Source organism: Ambystoma mexicanum, chromosome 9 (assembly GCF_040938575.1).
Source record: "Ambystoma mexicanum isolate Mex_15411 chromosome 9, UKY_AmexF1_1, whole genome shotgun sequence".
NCBI lineage: Eukaryota > Metazoa > Chordata > Amphibia > Caudata > Ambystomatidae > Ambystoma > Ambystoma mexicanum.
This window is the reverse complement of record NC_090931.1, coordinates 1,239,402,960-1,239,416,018: the sequence shown is the minus strand read 5'-3', so window position 1 is coordinate 1,239,416,018 and position 13,059 is coordinate 1,239,402,960. Positions and strand designations below refer to the sequence as shown.

Here is a 13,059-nt window from a genome sequence, read left to right as displayed (position 1 = left end):
GGAGGCGCATGCCCTGCCACAGCGTTTTGAGTTTCTTCTTCGCCTTTTTCCCCGCCGGGTCTTCCCATGTCCAGTATTGTGGGGAGAGGGTAGCGTGGATGCCATCCCCTCCCCCCCACAGCTCCCAACCCGCTAAGGTGGCTGTCCAACTACCATATGGTTTGTTGTGGCAGGAGGATCAGGGCAATATACAACTGCTTGCTGCTACCATAGGACTACTCACCTCTTCAGAGCGGGTTTAGGGCCCGGGCAGTCACTAACCCAGGAGGCCCCTGCATTTCGGGCTGCTTACAGTGACTATGATGCATCCAGCAGCGGGTCCCGGCGCTTCACACTGATCCTCCCTGGATCCGCCTATGGGCTGCTGTCTGTTTAGGAACGCTGTGGCAGCAGGGCCCGCCTCTGTTTGTTGTGTAGAGGAGGAACTATGAAAGGTTGAACACGGGTGCTGTTGGGCATGGAGGTCCGGTGCCGGTACCCTCACAACAGCTGCTGGGTTGGCGTCCGTGTTGGGGAGGGCTTCATGTCCCCCACAACGTGTGGGGGGAACCGCTGGTGATCAGCACACCTGCCGGGGCCGGCAGCATCAAGCGGCCGTGCTGGCAGTTGGGGGGGGGGCCAGGACTGTTGGCAGGCGCGGGTCGTAGGCGGCGGTGTCGGTGATAAGGAGAAGAATCTGGCGGAGGAGTCACGGCTCAGCCCCCGGTGCTCTGCAATGTTCGGGAGGGTAAGGCAGTGCTAACCTGATGTCATGCCCGCATTGCTGTGGTTCTAGGATGGTGGGTACATGCTAGGCTGCAGCGGCTGCTCAAACTCTGGTGCTCCTCCTCCGTTGGGCTCGTTGGAAGCTCCAGAGGATGATGGCCACCATTTTCTTTGTGCATAGTGTGCCGGGTATTGAGATTCGAGTGCTGATTTCTCTGCAAATATAGCATCCTTCTGCAGCGCTGCACCGGCAATGTGTGCCCCTTGTAATACTCGAGACATAATTTCAGCTCATTAGATGAAATGGATCGAGGAGCCGGCGTTGCTTCGCTCGGTGTGCGGAGCACTCCAGGAGCTCCTAGGTAGACATGCCACTCCTGGCAGATCCAAGCCACGCCCCCCGGGTGATCCTCTTTTTCACAATGACCCATTCTTTTACCCAGTCCTTGGGATCCCTTTTGTATTGCTTTTTATACCTTTTTCTTGGAGTGACGCTTTCCTCCAAATTTTGTGGCATCTGTCTTTGACTTTTGTAGCACACAGCACTCTGTGTGCAGTGGTGCTGGGAGTCCTTTGAGTTTCCCTTTTAATTTTCTGTTATTCTCCTTGTGAGAACGTATGTTCCTAAGAGCAGGGGATATTTAGTATCTTCCTATTTTTTCTATTGTGAGATCAACACACCCCACCTAATGTGGAGTGCTGAGAGGTTACACTGTATCCCCTTTCTCACTGCTCCTGTAACATTTTGATTACAGTGACAAGCTAATCTGAATGGCTGCTGGCAGTGTTTTCATCCTACCTACCTTTCTGTAACGTTTACTCCAAGGCTGTTCTTACAACCGCAGTAGTGCATAGAAGGGTCACCATTGACCCAAAGTGGTGCCAGTGTTCTTTTTTCACCAATGCAAGATGGCTTGTCCTTTCATGGCCCTTATTCTACCGATCAGGGTGAGGGAGATCCTAGTTTGACTTTTGTCTTCATTGCAATCCCTTTCTTTAAGCCTGCCAAGGCACCATGGTGTCTGCGAGTACAAGAAACAGAGGTGGACTTATAAACTCTGTTGTTCTTGCTCTTCTACTGTGCCTGCCTGGAACCAATTCCAACACAGTTTGAATAGTGTCTGGGTGCTGATTGGGTGGGTTGCTACATTAGAAGCATGGATGGATTCTGAGGCTGCAGACAAGCTGACCACTGGAACTGAAGAATCGACCAGAAGGAAGAGGAAAGACGACCCGCAGCCACTTTCAGACGACTGGAGATGCCTTCTGAGTAATAGCTGCTGCCTGACCTCTACTTTCAAGCATCAGGAGAGCCCCGAAAAGGAGGCTCTCCCTTAGACTGGTAGGTCCAATCGGTGTCCAAACGACCTGCATTTGGAGCCATCGCCCGACGAGCTGTGACCTTCCCTGGCTGCAAACCACCAGTATCCTGGCACATGTGGCCATTGTGCAGTGCATTGCCTTCCTCTGATAAAATCCTCCTGAAACTTTGCACTCCTTCCGGACCTCTAGGCACAATATTCCATTCCTTGAAGTCCCCTCACCAGAGTGCTGGACCGAGAAAACAAGACAAATCGACCAGCGGTTCTAGTTCTTCACTAGTGCTATGAAAAGGTGCCAAAATCACTAAACCATGAATAATCCTTTGCCTGGAGCCTCTTCACTTGACTGCGCTGTGAGATCCCTTGCAATGTCCATTCTTTCGTCTGCCTGGCCAAGAATCTGGTGACCTTGTCTGCTGCTCCTGCATCGTGGGGGCTTTGTGCTGCATCCTCTTCTTCACTTTTAAGGTACTGCAGAACTCTTGGTATAACTTACCAAGAGTGCTTTGCTGCTCCTGTGTTGCTGGAGTTGGAGTACTGGTGTGTGTGTTGGGAGTTTGCCCATACACGTTTGCCTGGGTCCAATGGCTGTGTTCCTTCAGGGAGCCTCCCTGACGATCCTGAACTTTTTCCCTAACAGGTTACTTGCTACTGAAGACTTCCTCTGGAACCTTTTACTTTCTACAGCTTGTGCCTTCCTTTTTTGACCGTCCAATCTGACCCTGAGATACTCATAATTAGGTAGGAATGGAGTCCTAAAGACTAATGCCTCTGTGAAATCGCCAGTATTTACCTGCTTTATGTTGGTATTGTTTCATTCATTTTACCTGAAACAATTATTACAAACGGATTTGAATTACCTTTTGAATTGCATACTGTAAATATTGCATTGATTTTTCTAAGTTACTTTGTGTTATGGTACTTATCTTTCTGAAGAATCACTTTTAACTAAGTGTATATATAACATTATAAAATAAACCATTATTTCTATATAACTTTTAGTGTGTCTGTGTTTCCTTGGCCTATGTGTTCCTTCCTCCCTTCCTCCCTCCCTTCCTTTGTAAAACTTACTAAAAGTAACAATATCCCTAAGGAGTTTCTTCGTCCCAGGCTTGATATTTTCTAAGGTTTTAAAACATCCCATGTAGGCCATGGTACATCCATCTTAAGGGAGTTCCTCATGGGAACGGGAGTCCTTGTCCTCAAAGGGGTAGTCTCTTCTGGTGAGGTTCCACTTCCTCTACCCCTAGGGATGTTATTTTGGAGCGGGCTCACCTCCATAGACTCGCAGAAAGGGGCTCCCTCTTGAGGAGAAAGGACGAATACCCTTGATTCGTCACAGGACTCATTAAAGCCCTAGAATACTCAAACATTTCTTGAGACTAAGCCACGACTGCTCGCTTACCTTCCTTGTTTGGTTTTTGGCTAACCTCTCAGTTTCTTCTCTGTTTACCATAACACAATGGCTGATTTTGGAAATCCATCTTAACAGTCAGTATGGATAGTTTCCCATATGGGTTGTGTTCTCATCTCTGGGGTGAAGCCAAATGTACCCGAAGGTTTGACAACAGGGATCCCATGTGTAAATCCACTGCCAAATTCAACAGCCTGATGCTGTGTCCTTTTTGAGATTCAATGTGGTGTGGATGCTTGCATATACCATCATTGCCAATGGAATGCTCAGAGAGGTCTAAAATTCCCAGACCCAGATGTGACTTGCTTTATTTATTGTCTGGATTCAATCTTGAGACAACATCTGGAGCGAAAGACTGAGAGGCATGCAAAAACTGAATGTGGTAGCCTTGAGTGATTGGATGGATTCCAAAAGTTTAATTGGAAGCAGAGATTGCACTCCACCTCCAGATTTTACTTAAACAGAGGAGACATTCTTACCTTGCTGAACTAGAGGATGAGTCTTAAAGCACAGCAGAAGACTGACTAGGAAGCACGTGCAAGCTCTACTAGTTACTCCACTATTTCAAGACTTGATTGGAAGTCAAAACTCTTCTGGTATTGTGGGGTGAACCTCCGCTATCCTTACCCAAAACAGGCACCCTCTTAAAAAGCAAGTGCACGTTTGTCTGTAAAGCAAGTTCATTGTACGAATGGCTAGGAGGGGCTAGACAAGACCGAACTAACCAGACTTTCCGCGAACCACACAAAGATTGCACATTATACACATTTTGCAACAGTTAACGTACTCCCATATATTTTGTTACAAAGTCATCCCCCCAAACATGATTGGTCAATCTTATACGGGGGAAATCTAACTCATCACCCGCCCCTCCCCCCGGTTCCCACGCTCTCATTGGATACATTTATTTAACCACCATCCCCTTTCCCGAAAGAATGGAATTCTCACCTGGCTTTCTCTAGTTCTCCGCCGCAGCCCATCAGCCCCTTGGTGTTCCAACTTTCATAACCTGGTTCTCATCAGCCCCTAAAGAGCTGTTACTTCTCGTACCCAGCCTCGCTCAGAGTGTGCCTGTGCGTGCCACCTTTTAACCTGACGGGGCGTTTAACAAGTGGCAGGTTTATATGATTCAAATTACGTGCCTGACCTCAGATGGACAGAGCCATTGCAATTCAGTACAGGTAATCCTCCTGGCATCATTCCTCATCTTCATCGGCTCAGTAGTTTGGTCAATGTGAAGTGGGGAGGAATTATGGGAGTTGTAGTTTCCTAAAAAATAAGCATTGATAGAGGTTAAATGGGTTAGGGGAAAAGGGGGATACGATGTCTCCCCACCTCACTCCCCCTACTCAGGTGATCCTCCCTCACTTTTCCAAAACCAATTGCCTTTCCATGGCCACCTGAGTACGGTATCCCCGGGGACTAAGATGTGAAACGCCCTCCGGTTTTTCACAGACCATAATAAATAGCATGCACTGGGCCTGTTTCTTCAGTTCTGTTTTTCCGCTAAATATTTTGCTTTGGATACAGTGCAGTTGTTTTCTGAAGAAACTTCGACTATTCTCGAAAATGTCTACATCTTCTACCCCGAAGACCGGATTCAAGAAATTTGTTCTTGTGGGTCAAAAATTTCCATAACCGACCTTCATCGCATTTGTTTGTGGTGCCTTGGCACTGACCACAGGATGGCTGACTGTGGATCGTGTCAGTCCATGACTGGGAAGGTGCTCAAGGAACAAAAGGGGAAGCTCGCTGCGGTTAGGCCCCCTTGGAAATCCCCTTCCACAATACCTTCCTAAGACGTTCATCGGATGAATCGAGGGGTGAGTCGCCGCTGATGAAATGTTCCAAGAACCTTTCTTGAAGTGGTTCTCGCCATTCCTCTTAGTCTTAAAGAAAATCAAAGAAACGTCATAGGTCAACTTCTAGCCTGCCCAGGTAAGTCTGCTTCGAAAGCTGAATGGGCCGCTAGGCTTCAAATGAGGTGTTCGGGACACCCTTGAAAGATTAGATGAAAGGCCACGCACCTGTTGAGCCTACTAAGGCTGTAGAAGAGGCAAAAAAGGCTAAAACCTGCGCGCCCTCGGGCCCGGGTGGCAAGCCATGGACCCATCGAGAGCCCTCAACTTGAGGAGAGGCCTAGTCCCCGACCCTCGAATACTCTGAGTCACGAGTCAAGCCCATTCGTTGAAGCCTTTGCTGTCAAAACTACTTTCCTCCTCCTGACCTGAGTTGTCAATCGATGAAGACTAAGGAGGATCTTGCTGGGGTGTCTTTTGCTTCTTTTTCTTCTTTGAGGTTCTTCTCTCCTTGTGGAGATACAGTCTGCTACGGAGGTAAGCCACTATGCCAGACGAGCAGTTGTCAGGACACAGGACTTCTACCCATGGAGCGTACTCAGTAGTTGGTAACAGGATCCGATGTTAAAAAGAAGAGGTGTCCATAACAGTGCCACGATTAAGCTGACACAGGAAGGCAGCGTGCAATCGGCAAGGAGGAGGCTGCAGGAAGAGAATCTCCTAGCAAGGGAAAGACAAGTGAAGAAAACATTGCGGAAAGCAAAGGGAACTCCCACCATAATGGAAAGGGAACAGGAGGCCAAAGTGAAACGCAGGGAGCGCAGTTCAAGCGAGAGGGATAAAGTCTGCATTCAGGGCGCTGGGAAGCTGAGACGAAGGCAGCAAGAAAGCGAGCAGAGCGCAAGGCTCCAAAGAGAAAACGCACAGCATCTGGCCCAAAGTGAAACGTGTTGCAATGCAGTGAGCGCCGGTAGTGGGGGTGAGGGGGTAAGCAGTCAGTGGTGGCCATGTTGGAAATTACTAGATCGCTAGTCAATGTTCAGCAAGGAACGTGAAGGCACTTTAATGGCGGCGGAGCCTCCACTTGCTCCTAAGTCGCAATGAAGGAGGTGCTGTGACAGACGCCCTCGAAGGAAATCAGTCTTTCAAAACTCTTCCAAAAAAGGCATTTTTCAAATCCCTTTCCTCGATTTTCGAGGAACATGAACCTACACCTTTTGGCCTGGATATCTGAGGAATCCATAATGAAGGATTTACATGAAAATCTTCATCGTTGAAGTGGCCTTGACACTTCCACTGAAATTGAATTTGGCAAAGCTCATGAGTATGCTGAGGCGCCTTACAGACAGCTTATGAATTAGGTAACCAAATACCTGGGTTGGGGGAGACCAGCTGCACCCTTTGAGCAGGATTACCTGACGGTTATTTTAGATAAGGGTCTGCAAAAAGACCATGGTCTACCTTTTCATTCGGCTCTTCAAAAAAGGGTCAACGTTAACATTGGGCCTCATTACGACCGTGGCGGTCCGGAAATAACGGTGGCGGTAAACCCGCCGCCACCGTTATTTCCGGACCGCCTGATCCCGACCCCTGCAGGCGGGAGGTGATGTTCCCGCCAGGTCTGACCTGGCGGGTTTAACACCGCCCGCCTGCAGGCGGACGAGGAAACACCGGCAGCATTACAAGATGCTGCCGGTGTTTCCATGATCCCGATTCCCATTGAGTCCCATAGGACTCAATGGGAATGGGGATTTACACCATTCCGCCTCCGTGATTCCCGGTAAACCGGGGTTGTGATGCCCCGGTAATTCCGGGAATCACGGAGGCGGAATGGTAATACGAGTCCGGCGTTAACCAGGCGGTTTTACCGCCTCGGTTAACACCGGACTCGTAGTGAGGCCCATTGTCTCCAGATACAAACCCAGCCGTCAGTAAAAATCTCACCAAAAAATACAGACCCTCAAGCATTCATCCAGAATATCTTTCTAGGCACCCTAGCCCAGAAAGCCGTTTGGTACAAGTTGCAACTTCTATATCAAGGCAGGCAGCTTACCCTACCGTTACACCAGACAGAGGCGAGAAGCGTTTTGACGCACTGGCTAAAACGTTTTTTTCAGCCAGTAGTATGGCTTTAAAGTCGATCAATGCCACTTGCGCTCTTGCAAATGTGCCCACACCTTGTGGGATTGTAGTTCTATGGCGGTACTCCCCTTACTTTTTGATTCCCAAAAGGACAGAGGATTGAGACCCATTTTGGACTTGAGATACTTGAACAAGTTCCTCAGGAAAGACATGTTCAAAATGGTTACCCTTTCTCAGATCCTTCAGGCCCTCCAGCTCCTGGATTGTATGGTGTCATTGGACCTTCAGGATGCTTACTTTCATGTGCCTATCCATCACATGCACTGGAAGTACGTGAGGTACCCCATTGGCGGTTCACATAATCAGTTTAGAGTTCTGCCACTCGGGCTGTCCTCCGCCCTGAGAGTTTCACCATGTTGATGGTGGTGGTGGCCACGAGTCTCAGAAGGGGGGAGTAAATTCACATCTACCCTGACCTGGACGATTGGCTGATCAGGGCCCGTTCTCCTGAACAGGTCCTGGAACATCTCAGTATCACATGCCACTCTGTCCACAAACTGGGCTTCACCCTGATACTTTCCCAAAAGCTCCAATTCATCGGAGCAGACCTGGATGCTTCCTCTGGGAATGCTTTGACACCCGAGGTGAGGGCTCAACGCATTCAGCAGATGGTCACCAAATTCCAGAATGCCCAGCGTTTTCTCTCCTTTGATTTCCTAAGGTTGCTCAGCCTCATGGCATTCTGCATTTTCCTGGTGCCAGAGGCTCGCCTGAGAATGAGATACCTCCAGTGGGCCTTCCGGCCCCAGTGGTCTGTTATCAGGCAAAATGTCAGATCTACTTCAGGTTCCGAGCAGGGTCGCACAATCTCCTGTGGTGGGCCATCTAGGACAACATTCTGAAGGGGGAAACCTTTTTGGCAACCATGGCCGGAGATGACTGTAGTTGCGGACGCCTCACCCATTGGTGGAGAGCCTACGCCAACGATCTGATGGTCAGCGGTTGTTGGTCTCCATCAGAGTCCAAACTACACATCAACCTTTTGGAGCTGAGCGCAATCACACTAGTGCTGAAGGCCTTGCTGCCCGCTGGACGGGGAAAGAATGTCCTGATGACGATGGACAACACAGTGGCGATGTACTACCTCAACAAGAGGGTCACTACCACTGTGCAGAGAGGCAATGCAGCTCTGGTTCAGCGGGCTTCAAAAAGGAATCTCCCTATCAGCAGTTCACCTAGCTGGAGAAGAGAACACAATGGTGGATGCTCTCAGCAGGTACATCAGTCTCCTTCAAGTGGGAACTAGATCAGGAATTCCTTCAAGAAATCTTCACCCTATACAAGGATTGGAACCTCCCAGAAGACATAATGGAGATTTTGCTTTCGGCAAGTAGGCCAGCAACAAAATCTGTCGCCGCCGGTGGAACAAGATCTGCAGCTGGTGCAGAGAGAAGAATGTGGACCCTTTTCTGTACGACACACTTATGGTGTTATCATTTCTACTGCATCTGGTTAATCTGGGGCTCCTGGTTGGCACTGTCAATGGATACCTGGCGGCACTTTCTATTTTTATGCACACCTCTGAGCAAATGTCTTACTTTAAGATTCCACTGGTACTTCAATTCTTAAAAGGGTTCACAAATGTGTTCCTTCCAGCCCCTTCTGCGGTTCCTGTTTGGGATTTGAATCTAGTGTTAGAATTCCTCATGTGTGCTCCTTTTGAGCCACTTCACTCTTGCCCATTGAGATTGCTCAAGTTAAAGAATATCTTCTTACGGCTATAACTTAGTTGCAGGCCTTGTCATTTAATACACCATTTACAATTTTCTACAAGGAAAAGGTGGTGTAAGAGTCTGACCTACTTTTCTGCCGAAGGTGGTTTCAGATTTCCATATATCCCAAAAGATCGTACTGCCAACCTTTTACCTGCCACCTCACCCTAGTAAGGAGGAAGAAAGGCTTCACAGGCTTGACCCCAAAAGAGCCTTACATTTTTATATTTCTCGTTTGGAAACTGAGACAGGATGATCAACTTTTTATTGGATTAACCAGACACAAACTGGGTCTCGCAGTTACAAAGCAAACTTTATCCCGTTGGATAATTTTATGCATTAGTGTTACAGACTAGCTGGTAAAGATGCGCCCGACGGCTTACAGGCTCATTCCACAAAGGGCGTGGCCGCTTCATCTGCCTTACAAAGGGAGGGTGCCGATTTAGGACATCTGTGTGGCACCCACTTGGTCATCTGTACACACTTTTACAAAATACTATTGTCTAAACTGTGTCAGGGCAGGCGGTGGGATTTGGAAAAGCTGTACTCCACTGCATTCATGACAGACCTTGAAATTTCTTATTCCATCCCGAAAATTCGTACTCTGTCCTCCAAAACCATACTGATTTGGGAGGCTATCATAAGGTGAAGAATACGTGGAAGGACACAATCCATTTGAAGAACAAGTTACTTCTCCAGCATTGGATCTTTCATGGATTCACATGCTTAGAATATTCCCCGTCGTCAGACTGGGACCCCTCGGTACACATATATAGCCTTTTCCTATAGGAAAACTTCCGACACTTTTGTGCCCTATCTACGTCCTTTTAGGAACCGCCTACGCATGCTCCGTAGGCCGTCCCAGTATAAGAGGCCCGCCCCCGCGGCTCCCCTTCAGATTTCAACCGTCTCCAAAGTAGTGGGATCTCCTCGCATTGTCTTACTATTTTGTACAAGGTTGTATACCTGGAGTTGGAGCTAGAGAAAATGTCCTCCATGTCAGGAAAAGCGCTGTTCCGTCCGTGTGCGACGTGCGGCTTGAAAAAAGTTTACGAGGGGGACGGACATATGGATTGTATATATTGCCTCCACCCTCATCATTCGGCGGATAACTGCGACATATGCAAAGGGTTTTCTCAAAAAACCCTCATAGACCGCAGTCGACGGCTGTTGGCATGGCTGAATGACGGAGCGGGGGCATACCCCCCTTCGGAGGTAGGCTCCACACAATCGGCAAAAACATCACGCCGCGCTACCTCGTCGGAACCACCGGCGAAAAAATCTCGACCGACGGAAAAAGAGTCATCTGGGAGTCACTCAGCTAGAGACTCCTCGTCAAAAAAAATCATCATCATCATTAAAGCATGAAAAGGAAAGGCCGAAATCCTCCTCGGGCGATCATCAACGATCAACCGCGATTCGAGAGTCGAGTAAAAGCAGGCCAAGCGTGGAAAAGGCGGGACCGCCTAAACCACCTGCTAAGTCACCGTCGTCGACGGCGGTCCAGTCATCGACCCCCATCCTGCCACTGACGCAGGTGGCATCCACCGTCTCACCGCCTACGGCGGCGACGATGGCCTCGTCGACGGGGGTTCTACAGGAGGCCTGGAGGCCGGAAGTTTTTGATCCGGTCCCCCCGGATACTTTGTTACAAGAACAGGCTGTGTCGCTGTCCTCGGAGGACGAGAACGAGAGAATAGCTGGCCCAGCAGACCTAAGGCTACGAGTGGCCGACAAGTCGTCGACGAGGGGATCCGGTGTACCGGTATCTGCCCCTCTTCTCAATCCTCAATCTGTTTTGTCGCTGGAAATTCTGTCCACGCTTCAGTCCTTGCTACAGTCGTTGGACCAGAGACTACCTCAGGCAAACCTGCCACAGTCACCCGTCGACGAGCCGGGCCCGTCCCGTCCACCGATGCACCTACGCACGCCAATCTCAGCTCTGGCACAAGAGGAAGGTGAGCTGCCAGATTTGGAGTCTGACAGGGGAGCCATGTCGGATATCTCATCATCCCCCTCCAGGGATCCAACCTGGGAGTCGGAGGTAGAGTTGGAAACCCCTAGAAGCCCAGCTCACCCGTCCCCTCCGGACGACATTGCATCATTCCATTCTATGATGGAGAAGGCGTGTAAAGAATTTGGTTTGTCCCAGGAAGAACCGAAAAAGGATTGTTTTTTGTTCGACCACATGGGTAAGAGAAGGAGGTCCGTGTTCTCAATACCAATACTAGACCACGTGTGGAAGGAGGGGTTGCAGACAATGCGTCACCCTTTTTCAGAGCCGGCAGTGAAAGGACGCCTCGAGAAAAAGTTTAAGGCTCCAGAGTCTACCCCCAAGTGTTTATCCTCCCAACCAACGTCGGACTCGGAGGTGTCGGCGGCAGCGTCGAGAAAGGCGAAGGCCCAGCACAAGTGCACGACTCCGCCTGGAAACGAAGCGAGACGCCAGGATGCCTTGGGCAAAAAAGTGCTATCCGTGGGAGCAACCACAGTAAAGGCCGCAAACTCTCTGGCGATTGTAGCCAGATACGACAGGGAGATGTGGCACAGGCTAGCTCCGTTGCTTGATCATCTTCCGGAAGAGCATAGGAAGGCAGCAATGTTACTTGTCCGAGAGGGTGAGGAAGCCTCAAATCACGCAATAAACATCGCGGTGGACCTCGCTGAGTCAGGCTTCAAGCAAGTCAATAATGGGGTCGTATTACGACGACAGTCATGGCTTAAGTGTACCTACTTCAGGCCAGAGGTACAATACAAAGTTTTAGATATGCCTTTTGAGGGAGACCTTCTATTCGGTGAGAAGGTGGACGAAGCCCTAAAGGGAATGAAAGAGGACTCGGACACGGCACGTTCATTGGGTGCCCTCCAGAGTGGCCGAAGCTACAAGTCTTTTCGTCCCTTTAGAGGGGCTTCAGGTAATTCCAGATTCTCTGCGTCTGGAGACCGATCCTTTGGCAGATCGGCTTACCCCTCCCAGGGATACAGACGTGCTTCCCAAACGGCAAACCGACGCCGTAACTTCCAGACGTCCAGGAAAAGACCATCCTATCCGTCGTCGTCGAGAGACAAGCAAAATAAAGATCAGCAGTGACATACAACACACCGTTCTGGGGGGAAGAGTGTCCGCATATGTCGACGAATGGGAACGAATAACGACGGATCAATGGGTGCTGGACACTATAAGAAACGGACACTCTCTACAATTCAAACACAGCCCTCCGCACATTCCACCTGCGTTCACCGCTCATTCCCATCTGAAGATACTGCAACAAGAGGTAACACTCATGTTAGCAAAGGGCGTGATAGAATTAGTTCCAACATCACAGAGAGGTCAAGGAGTCTACTCAAGATACTTCGTCGTAAAAAAGCCGAACGGCAAATGGCATCCCATTTTAGACTTGCGCGATCTCAACAAGTCTTTAAAGAGCCTAAAATTCAAGATGCTCACTCTGCAGGAAGTGATCCGCGCCGTTCAAGAGGGGGATTTTCTAGCGTCCCTGGATTTACAGGACACGTATTTCCATATTCCAATGTGTCAGAAACGCAGGAAATTCCTGAGATTTGTAATAGGGCGGACACACTACCAGTTCATGGTTCTTCCCTTTGGGCTCAAGACCTCCCCCAGAACGTTCACGAAATGCCTGGCTCCAGTAGCGGCCTGGCTAAGGAAGCAAGGCCACCATGTATACCCATACCTCGACGACTGGCTGGTAAGGGGATCCTCCTCAGCGTCGACCAACACAAGTTTACAAGCCACCATGCAGCTTCTACAACAGCTGGGATTCGCCATAAACTTCGAAAAATCCTCTCTGCGGCCATCGAGAACGCTGGTATTCCTGGGGGCACAGTTCGAGACCCAGTTAGGGCTAGTGAAACCTTCTCTCGACAGAACCTCAAGACTCAATCAGCTAGCGAGCCGACTACGGCGAAACACCAGGCTCTCAGTGAGAAAATACGTTTCGGTC

At 49.5% G+C, this 13,059-nt stretch overlaps 1 protein-coding gene across 6 annotated transcripts in view; it reads left to right on the top strand.

The window, feature by feature from the left end:
- SLC35F5 (solute carrier family 35 member F5) overlaps positions 1 to 13,059 on the top strand; it is a 1,900,137-nt gene that overhangs the window by 812,973 nt on the left and 1,074,105 nt on the right. The gene's annotated exons all lie outside the window — the stretch shown is intronic.